Raw genomic sequence first — 10,988 nt, 5'->3', positions numbered from 1 at the left:
TAAAAGGAAATGGAGCCCTTCTTTACCTGGGGCAGGTCCTCAGGCTGAGACAAGGGAGGTGATTAATCTACATATACGTACTCACGACAAATGTTTCAGAAACATATGTGTAGAAATATGGGATCAAGGGGTCAGCCCCGTGGCATAGTGACTAAGAGTGTGCGCTCCACTTAGGCTGCCCAGGGTTGGCAGGTTCGGATCCCTGGCACGCACAGACGCACCACTTGCCAAGCCATGCTGTGGTGGTGTCCCGTATAAAGTAGAGGAAGATGGGCATGGATGTTAGCCCAGGGCCAGTCTTCCTCAGCAAAAAGAAGGATTGGCATCAGATGTTAGCTCAGGACTAATCTTCCTCACCAAAAAATAAATAAATAAATAAATAAGGGATCAATAAGTCAGCAAAATTAGGAAGAGAGGGAGACTGAGATGGAGAGGGAAAATACCAAATAAATATCTAAAACTTTCCTGAATTATTAGGATATTTAATTAGGTAATTAATATTTAATTAATTATATTAATATAAGAATATTAATGATCTATTTTAATAGATGGAGTCTATTGGAGGTCTGACTAAAGAGACAGCCAGTAATGCAGACATAATCACAGGGTCCATCGCCCCATATACTGAAAATGGAAAAGCTCATAGCTTTCAGCAAAGGAGTGATTGCAAATATTTTGTCAAATTTATTCAGAAATTTATTTCAAACTCATATATACAGTTTTAGTCTGTACTGTTAACTTTCTTAGTAAACCACAGCAAGGAAAGTTAAAAACACGCTTTTCTTTCTCATGTTTCCCTATGGAACTAGCTTTCTGTTAAAATCCCAGCATATAGTAATGTATGAAGAATGTCAATGCACTTTATCTCCTACCCGATACTCTTGTAAGAAAAATTACTAGTTAAAAGGGATGATACACTTCTCAACTCTGCATCAGGGAAAAGAGAAATTATTTGTTTGATCTCCTGAGTTTGGTATTGTGTTGTGATACCATCTAACATGAATGCAGTTTAAAATTCTATGTGAAGTCCCTCTGTTTTGACTGTCAGTTCAGGGTGGAAAACCATTTTGTTAGAAGTGTCAAGGATATGATGAACGGTGAAGACATCAACTTTGTAAGCTTATTTTTTTGACTGCCACATGATTCTTCTTGTACTATATCATGTATGAACAAAAAAGGCATTAATTCAAAGACTAGAAGTTCAATGACTTTTAAACTAATCACCTCAAGGTGCAATGAATTTATCTGCAATATCCTCTGCATATTGATGTTTGTGCCTATGCAGCTCCCTTGGTTTATATTCAATATTTGTGCCACAGAAGGGAAATCATTAATGAATGTCTTTAAAATGCAAATTTGTCAAGGTCAGAGTTTCAAAAACAGAAGCTTGTTGGTTGAACCATGCGCTGCATTTTATTTCTCTTTAATAGTTGGTTAGATTATCAATCAAAATGTTGACTCTAATTTTTTAAAAATTCATTTATAAAAGTCATTTTTCAGCCTTTTCTTTGTCTAATAGAGCTTCATGCGAGAGAAAAATCTTTTGGACAGAGAGGAAATGGGAATATGATCAGTATCAACAATACAGATATTGTACTCTATGGAACTGAAGTATCCCACAGAACTTGGCTGTAAGTAGAATTTTTTGTTAAGTGAATATTGCTCCCTCAATGACTCTCTTTATAAAACAGGGGCTACATTTCTTGTGGAGGACATCTTTTGAGGTATCTTTCTAGTATATCCTCTCTAGGTAATGTCTTTCTCCCCACCAGGGGTGGGGCCCTGTCTGCCATATTTTGGTCACATATTCGTGCCTCTGAACTTGGGCTGCAGTCAAAGGTGGACACTTGATCCAAACCAAATCAATAAAACAAAATCCTCTTTCCCAGGAATTTGAAATTAGAACCTGGACTTTTCAGGTCAGACTCTAGTCCCATCTGTAAGTGCCATCACAGCCCTCTCCTGAGTTTCCATGAGACACTCTATTAATAATGTTCCCTTTTGTCTTTACCTAGTTCATATTGGTATCTGTTACTATAACCAAGTTTACTTCTTCTGTGGGGTGAACCCTATGGATTGAATTGAAGTCTTTGGTTTAGAAATGGCAGGCTTGCTATCTGCTGTCAAGACCCTATTCCAACAATGAGATTTCCCATGTGCCGTTTCCTCTGAAACTTCCCTCCCACAGCCTCACGCACAGCTGCCGAGTCTCCAACCTTTTTCAGGCATAGCTTACCTCCTGATTCCATGTATTTCTCTGAGGCATAGAAATTTCCTTACCTTCCCACTCTTTGAAGTGTCATTCTTTTGATTTTACTGTTAAATTTACAGTTTTGAATCAATCTAGGCCTTAGCATTTCATTGAACACAAGATAAAAAGCAATAAAATAATACCAAATCTTACCTATTTGAAAATAGTTTAACGTGTTCTTAGCTCCTCGGTGTCTTTTCTCTCTAATTTGTCTTGCCACAGCAACCCAATTATCCTTCTAAAAGCATAGCTCTGTTTAAACCACTCTGATGTTTAAAATTTATTGTTATCTTCATGAAAATGTTCATACACTAAAAGGTTTTTATCTAAGGCCTAGGTTGGCAAACTTTTTCATTAAAGGCCAGATGTAAATATTTTAGGCTTGTAGGCCATATGGTTTCTGTCTCAACTATTCAGCTCTGCTGTGGTAGCACAAAAGTAGACCCAGACAACATGTAAGCAAATGGATATGGCTGTGTCCAATAAAACTTTATTTACAAAAACAGATGGTGGGCAGGATTAACCTAAAGCCTTCTACATATTTGACCTTACCCAGCTCTGTCAACTTTACTTTCTACTCTATCCCTTCATACACTCAGGGCTACACTGAAATTAAGTTTCTTCCTGTGCGCATTAGGTACTCTGTACATTCACTACTTTATGCTTCTGTTCTCTTGGATGGGGGCTGGGGTGGGGCACAGGGAGACTGTCGTTTTCCCAAGCACATTTTCCATAAGAGGTGCCTTTACATCAACTTTCAGGTAATATTTGTTATTTGTTAAGACTATGAGACTATATTCTGGAGAAAGCATAATAAAATACCAGGTTAAAACACAATGTTAATACTATGAGACAGGTAATACTACGAGACAGGTAAAGAAAGCAGTCAAAGAGTTGTGCCTTTTTAAAAAATATGCTAGCTCTTCTACCCATCTCAGTTAATGATGCCTTCCTTTCACAACCCCCACCCTCAAGTAGAAACTGGTTATTCCTTTTCTTTCTCCAAGGTTTTCTTCCCTTCATCTATGCTAATCTTAAAAGCACTACCCATTTCTCGAGATGCAGATTAAATGCTCTGTCCTTTATCAATTCTGATCTTTCCAGCTACGAGTAATTTCTCACTCTTTGGAATTCCTATTACACTCCATCACATCATTTTAATCTTGGTATTATGGTTATTTAAGTACCTTAGTTCAATAATTAGAATATCTAACTAGAGTATCTCTCTTAATAGACTCTTTCAAAGAGCACAGAGAGTAGGCGTTAAATAGTTATTTGATTAATAAATTTTTAAAATCCATAAAAATGGATTTCTTCAAATTGAAGCTCCCTTTATTTGATGAAGAAGTGTTAACTCTGTGTAAAGATCTGGGTCAAAAGCAAACCTCTGGTTTACTAATCTTTAAAAAATATCCTCAGGTACTTGTGGTCCAGTGTTGTTGAACTTAAGTTGGTATTTTCGCTAGCCAAATTTGCTACATATGAAACCCATTGGCCATTTGGGGATTGACAACTTTCCTACTGCTCCTTTCAAAGAACTTCCCAAGAAAACTGGGATAGATAATCTATGTGCCATATGTGCTGTTAAAATAAAGTTGGATATGCACTAATCAAGCGGTTTCCATGAGAAACGCAAAGACTTCAAAATATGAAAAGTCTTTTTAATTGTAGTACTTATGGTAGGCACTCCAAATAGCAAAATTACATTTCAAACTTTCTTATCTAAAAAAAATAGTTTATACCAAAGCTTAAATATCTTGGAGCAGAAACACTGTGGCTGTTTAAAATGTTATATAAACAAGTTTGAAACAAGCAAAAAAAAAGTTTTCTCTTTCATGTTGCCTACAAAGTCTTTAAATTACTGCTTAGCTTAAAGGGAGAGGTCTTTTTGCTGTTTGAAAACGATGGAGACATAGGTACAGGGTGCCCCTCTCCCATGGCGGATTGCAAGCAGGAGAAGAAGGATAGCCAAACTTGAATTCCCTCAGCTGAATGGATTGGCTAAGAACATCCTCATTTAGGCATCATCCCTAGGAAAATCCAGTATTTTTTATCTGTTTGTTTCTTTTGCAGAAGATGATAGATAAAGAGGAATTAAGATTGAATACTGTTAATTTTTAATGCACCCAGCATCAAAACCCAGCTCGTTGAAAACTGGAGATGTTTATCAAAAAGACAATGTAGACAGAAGTACCTTCAAACTACAAATTGTTATCCAAATTTATTTCTATTATTATTTTCCAAGTTTTATATTATTATCACACCATATAATAAAATAAGTATTAAAATGATATTTTAATTCTTTTAAGTTATTCTGTATAACATCTTGGAAGTAGGTATGAACATGGAATTTTCATGTTTAAGGTAATCTGGGAGTAGTAGATTGAAAGATTACTTATGTCCTGTGCCCTTTTAATCATTCTTAGCTGTGACTTGTTTCCTCTGCCTTCTGAGTTGTCTGTTTCTATCTACAGTCATTCACATTCTTTGAATTTTGTTATCTAAAATTGTGACTTCTGTGTCCATAGGTAGCTGAAAAGATTTGTACTTGTCTTGCAATATCTCAAAGAAGTAGATTGGACCTCATCCTTGTTCTCCTTCTCCTTCTCTTTCCCCCTCTCCCTCTCCCTCCTCCTCCCCCTCCCCATTCCCTTCCTTCTTTTTAATTTGTAATTTCTCTTTTTCTTCCTGGGTATCTGAGTTTACCAAGAAGAGGAATGACACCAAATGAGTGCAATGGATAATTTAAAAATTCACAATTTCTTATCTTTTCTCTTCCATTTATATACCCTTTATCATAATTATAAATTCCGACAAAATGGCTAATTTAAGGTTCATAGAGATTATAGAATGTTAGGACTTGTCAGGACCTTTGAAAACAGAATCTGTTCTAGCTACCTTAGATGAAAGGGATTTATTAAGGAGGATAAAGGGCTCACAGAGTCATTTGGATTGCTGAAGGAGAGTGAAGGCTGAGTGTTCAGGAACAACTTCCCAAGTAGACTCCAGCACTGGGCTGCAAGGGAGCTGCCTGCCCTGCTGAGATCAGAGAGGAGGTGAACCATGAGGCCACCCAATGAGCCCCAGATGCTTCCTTCCCCACACAGCCTCTGTGATGACCTGCACCGGCAAAAGGACTCTCCACGCCCTGCCTCTCTCCTCGTGTAACTCGGTTCTGATTCAAGTCTGGCATGAGCATATATGGGTGGATTCTAAACCATGAGGAAACCTACCTGTAGGGGAGTTTAGGAAATGCCCATTTTAAGCTTTTTCTAGCAGGCAGAAAGACATGGTAAAGGGGAGCTGGATTAGTGTTGGGTGAGTTTATTCATGGTGTCCACCATTTCAGGCAACTTTTATTTTCCATTTTCCTTGATTCCCATCTCTCCTCCAGCTGGGTTGCCGATAAACAGCAAAATGACTAGAATTTGAAAAACGGCTTATGAATCAAGTTGTGTTAAGATGCATCAAGGATCTATGAGAAGAATAGCTATTTACCCATTTTCTTACTTGTAATTTTCTCCTCTGATGGTGAAAAACGTGGCTCCCATTATCTATATTTACTTAATTTATCTATCCCTCTGTATGTAACCACTTTCTCATCACACTGTCACCTCTCCCCAACACTGATTCCCTCATCCTGCAGGAGGTCTGACACTATCACCACCCTGCACCCCTACTCAGGCTCTGACGCTCCATACTTGACTGCCAGCCTGTTCCGGCACTTTCTATAACCCATCTGGGCTCTGATGCCCTGTGGGGGGTGACCCCTGAAAGAAAGCCCTCCATACGTTACTTGGGTTTCAATATCCCATGCCAGACTGCTCGCTGTTCTGAAGCTTTCCTTACCCTGCTTGGGTTCAGCCGCACACCAGGCTGGCTACCTCGTGCAGAATTCCTCTTCACGCTGCTTGGAATCTTATATCCTGCACGGTGCTGCCCCACCCCCTACTCACCCCACTCACCCTCCAACATTCCGGACAGCTTTCTTCCACTGTAGACTTTTTCCTCTACCTGTTTATATTCTGACGCCCTGTGCTCGGGTGACACCCCCCGCCCCTCCCCCACCGCATGGAAGTCTGTGCTTGGGCTCCAACTACTCCACAATGAGCTTGCCTCTGTAAAGAAGGCCTCCTCCCCTCACTTAGCCTGAGAAACCTCACATTGGGCGGTGCTCCCTCTACACACATACACACACACACACGCACGTAACCTCCTCACCTGCCTCGTTCTTTGACTTCTCATGCTGCCCTCCGGTGTGGATATCTCCCGCCCCCTTCTTGGGCTCCAATACCCCATGCCAGGCTGCCCTTCCCTGCACCAGGGGGATGCTGTCTTCACTCTGCTTGGCCTCTGACACTCTGCTCTGAACTACTATAGCTCTTCTCCACCATGACATTTGTTTGGCCCCACCTAATGGCTTTTGACCTGAACTGTTCAGTAACAGAAAGGAAGGGAAAGGGAGATAGATGGTGTCAGGGAAATGGTGGTATAAAATTAGATAAGACCCAAAGGTATAATTGTGTTTATGAGGGACACAGTGACTATCATGGTTTTTCTGGAGCATTGAGTACATGAAGGGACTTAACTTGTTAGAGGTGAGGATACAGAGCTAATTTGTGATGCTGTTGTGGAGGGCCTTAAGTTGTTAGGAAATGATACCTCAGCGGCAGTCATTAGGTAGGTGATTAATGTGACTAGCTTTACACTTCAGAAAAATAAATCACATTGAAGTATGTAGGAGGTGTGGGAAGATAGAATACTATTAGCATAATTCCACTGAGAATTGAGAAACTGCGCTGGACCAGGTCTACAATAGAGGGATGAGCAGAGGGGATGCAGTTATATGACTTTATCAAGTAAACTGTAAACACTGCAGGATTCCGATCTGAACCTGAGTTGGTTTGTGAAGGTCTGATATTGCACGTGACAAGGCTTTCATCAAACAAGCTGCCAGGCTTTTTGTGAATGTTCTGGGTGCTGTGGTTGCATCACGTAGATTCCTCCTTCAGGACTGAGGCACTGGTTCCCCACAGCCAGGACTTTGGCTGCTGACAGCTCACAGCTGAGTTCCTGCCTATAATTGCCCTAAACCAAAGGAAGCTGCCTTGCCTAAGGTTAGGCTCCTTCTAAAGGGGCAGCCCACATTTAATGACTAGTCCATGAGGGGACACAAAACCCTGGTTCTGCCTCACTTAGTTCAGGACAACTGTGAAAGACCATTCCCGATCCAGCACTACCACTGGGGTCTGCCAAGGCCTCCTTTGCAATTGCATCCTGGTTCAACTTTCCCTCTGACCATTCCTGCTTCCCTCGCCCCTCATAGGCTCTGCTCCTGAGAGCGTGTTCCAGTATACCTCCTACATGCAAATCGCAGAGTCTCACGTCTGTTTCTGGGAAACTGGATTTAAAACGTTCAGTCCCAAATGCAGAAGCTGGTAATCATTCTCTGTCATTGGTTGACATCCCCTGTTGTCATACGTAAAGATGTTAACTTAGAAGTAATTGCACCTTCCAAAAGCATTTCGTTCACTCCCAGGAACTAGTTCAGACATTGGGGAAATCTAGTTCCTTAATGACTATACCTGGTAAAAGTTTAAATAAGCTTTGTCACCTATAGGTACTGAAGATTTATTCTCTTCCTCTGAATCACTGTAGATATCATAGAATGAATCACTCCATGTGTAATGTGAATATGAATCACTTCCAGTGTGGTACTTAACTTCCAGGAGAGTCATGTTTGTCATTGTAGATGTCATACAAAGATATCTACTTGTAAATAATACAGATTATATAATTTTTTACACATAAAGGATACATTTATTTTGTTTTCCTATGTTTATTATTGTTGCTTATTTGCCCCTTCTGTTTGTTATTTGTTGGGGTGGAGGGAGATAGAAGAAAATTAGTGATAGGGTATTGGAAAGCTACCCCTTCTGAGAGGAAGGGGTATAAGATTTGTGCTTAGAACGTTACCAGATAACTAGTAGGTATCAACAAGTATTTGTTAAATAAAAATCAGTAAATAAATAATGAAATTAACAAGAAGTCCCTGGGAGCTCTGCAAGTAGAAGAGATAGACAGTGATCGAGGGCCTGGTGAAACACTTTTAATCATCTGGTGTCAATCACAAACTATTCTAACTGTGTTAAACTGAGTTTAAAATGGTTTTGGATTTATTAGCAAATTTTATGTCATGAGGTGGTTACCTCTAATACTGAACTAGAAGTTTGGTTTGATACCAAGAATAATTTTCAAAGAGTAGAGACTTGCATGGATTGTGAAGCAAAGTACTTCAGCAGAAATCCAGATAATTTGATCAAAGAGCAATATTTTAGATTTATTTATTTAAATAATTCTGTCTAATCCTTTTCTCTCTGCTTAAAAATCTGCATTCCCTGTCACCTTCTTGATTTAAAATTGGAAATTAGACAGAGTCCCAGCACGTCTGTCATGGTACAAAAGTCAGTTGGAACCTTACGTGGCTAGAGTCCAGCTGACACAATGCCCAAGTGCCGCCACCTGATAAAGGGGAAGAGAAAGTGTTGCTGTTGTTACTGTTCCTTCTTCAAGGCTTAGTGAGATTCCCAAGTCTGCCCCTGCTTTCAACTTCCCTTATTACTCCTTGGGAATAGGGTGACCAACTGCCTTTTTTGCCAGGCACTATCCAGAGACCGCCCCAGTTTTAGCACTGAAAGTCCTGTGTCCCTGGACACCCCTTGGTCTGGGGCAAATCAGGATAGTCAGTTGCCCCAGTAATTAATGACCTTCCCACTAATTTTTATTAGATAAAGTGAGTTGATTAATTATTGGTCTGTGCTATGTGAGGCCACTTCCCTGCTTTGTTGTACATCTTATGTGAGTAAGTGAGAGAAATGAGAAAAGTTCCAGAACTGGGCTGAATTAATTACCCAAACAAACAAATAAACAAAAGAATGGTAATATGCTTTAGTATGTCAGTCACCTCTGCTGGCCTTGTAGTCAGGAAAGAACTGAGTGGGAGCACTCGAGGAGGGTCTGGGAATTTTAAGGAAGAACAAGATTTAAGTTCAAGATATTTTGCTTTAGTTCGGGCCTAGGACAAGATGGATTCTTAGATCAGTTTGTGGGGTTGCAGAAGATGAGCAGGCCATGAGTCAAGAAGCTAGGGGAAAAGGAAGCCAATAAATGTGAGTTTAAAATACTTCATCGTGAGGATAAAGTACCTGGTTAGCATCATGTCTCATATTTCTTCACCTTCTGTCCCCTTCTCATTTTAAACCAGTTGTCATTACTTTTTGGCAGATTTTTTTCCCAGATTTATTCAGTCATACACTGATATGGTATTAATTGCTGAAGATATATGATATCTTCAATTTTGTCTTGATTAAAACTATAGTTGAAAATGGAGACCAGTTTTAAACAATAGTAAATGATAAAAACCTTGAAAAGAGAGTTTAACAAGTTTCCTGAAAATGTCAGCCTGTTTCAGCTTTGTTATGGGACGTCAGAGAGATTAATGTGTCCACCGTTGGGCCCAAATGTGAAATGAGAAGTGGCAGCACATCTTGGAGGCCTGATGGCTGCAGAGGAATCAGCATTTCAGAACCTCAAGAAAAGATGAAGACAAGGGGGAGAAATTAGGATGCTTTTAATATAGGCATCCCTCTCCTTGGACTTGTTTCTAGAGCTCAATTACCTGAAAACAATGGAGGGTTTGTTTTTCTTTTTAAGATAAGTGTAAGTTATCTTCCATTCAGTTGGCCACATGCCGCCTCAGTACCCTCCCCACCCCCTCAGATAAGAAGTGGTGGATCCAGTGGATGGTAGTGGAATTTCCATCTCTAAGGGGCAGATATTTCCAAACTGGGGGTCCGTCCGCATTTATTGAAGCTCTCATGCCTTTATATCTCTCAGTTTAGCTGCTATAGGGATGATGGCCCAAGGTACCATTTTATTGTGCCCTGATACTGCAATAGTCACCTAACTGCTCCCTGTGCTTTCATTCTTGCTGCCTCCAAAGCCATTGTATCATATCAGCCAGGATGATCTTTGAAAAACTTAGATCATATCACTTTATCCCATCCCCCACCCCAGGGGTTAAACTTCTCTAATGGGCTCCTATCACACTTACTATAAAATATCTGAATTCCTTATGAGAGTTTACACAACATCACATAATCTGGCCCCTGCCTACATCTCTTACTTCATTGTACCCTCAGAGCTCCAGCCATACTATTTTTCTTTCTGGTTCTTGAATGTGCTAAGCTAATGCCTATGGAGAGGTGCAGTAGCTGGGAATGGTTCCTCTTTTAGCTGATCCTTTTTGTTAGTCATCTAGTCAGTCATTTTCTATCATACCACCATATTTTAAATCTCTGAAAACTACCTTCTAATATGGGCATTTACTTATTTACTTTTGTCTGTTTTTCCTCTTCAAGCAGACTGCAAGCTTCATAAAAGCAGGGGCTTGTCATCTTTTCCTGTGCTTTAACTGTAAGTCCTAGAACAGTTCCTAATAGATGGTTGGTACTCAGTAAATCTTGGTCGAAATGAGTGGTTTCTATCCTCAAAGAGCTTACAATTCTGGTTGTATATCAAAGATAGTGTAAATGAAAAATTAAATACAGAAGACAACAAACAGAAGAGATGCTAAAAAGCAATATGTGATTAAGTACTATATGAACTTTTTATCATCAAGTATTGATTTATTTAAAATATAAGGTGGAGGTGACACCTCATATTACCATCGATCATT

Source organism: Ceratotherium simum, chromosome 8 (assembly GCF_057802395.1).
Source record: "Ceratotherium simum simum isolate JZ-2026a chromosome 8, ASM5780239v1, whole genome shotgun sequence".
Classification (NCBI taxonomy): Eukaryota; Metazoa; Chordata; class Mammalia; order Perissodactyla; family Rhinocerotidae; genus Ceratotherium; species Ceratotherium simum.
This window is presented reverse-complemented; position numbering follows the sequence as displayed.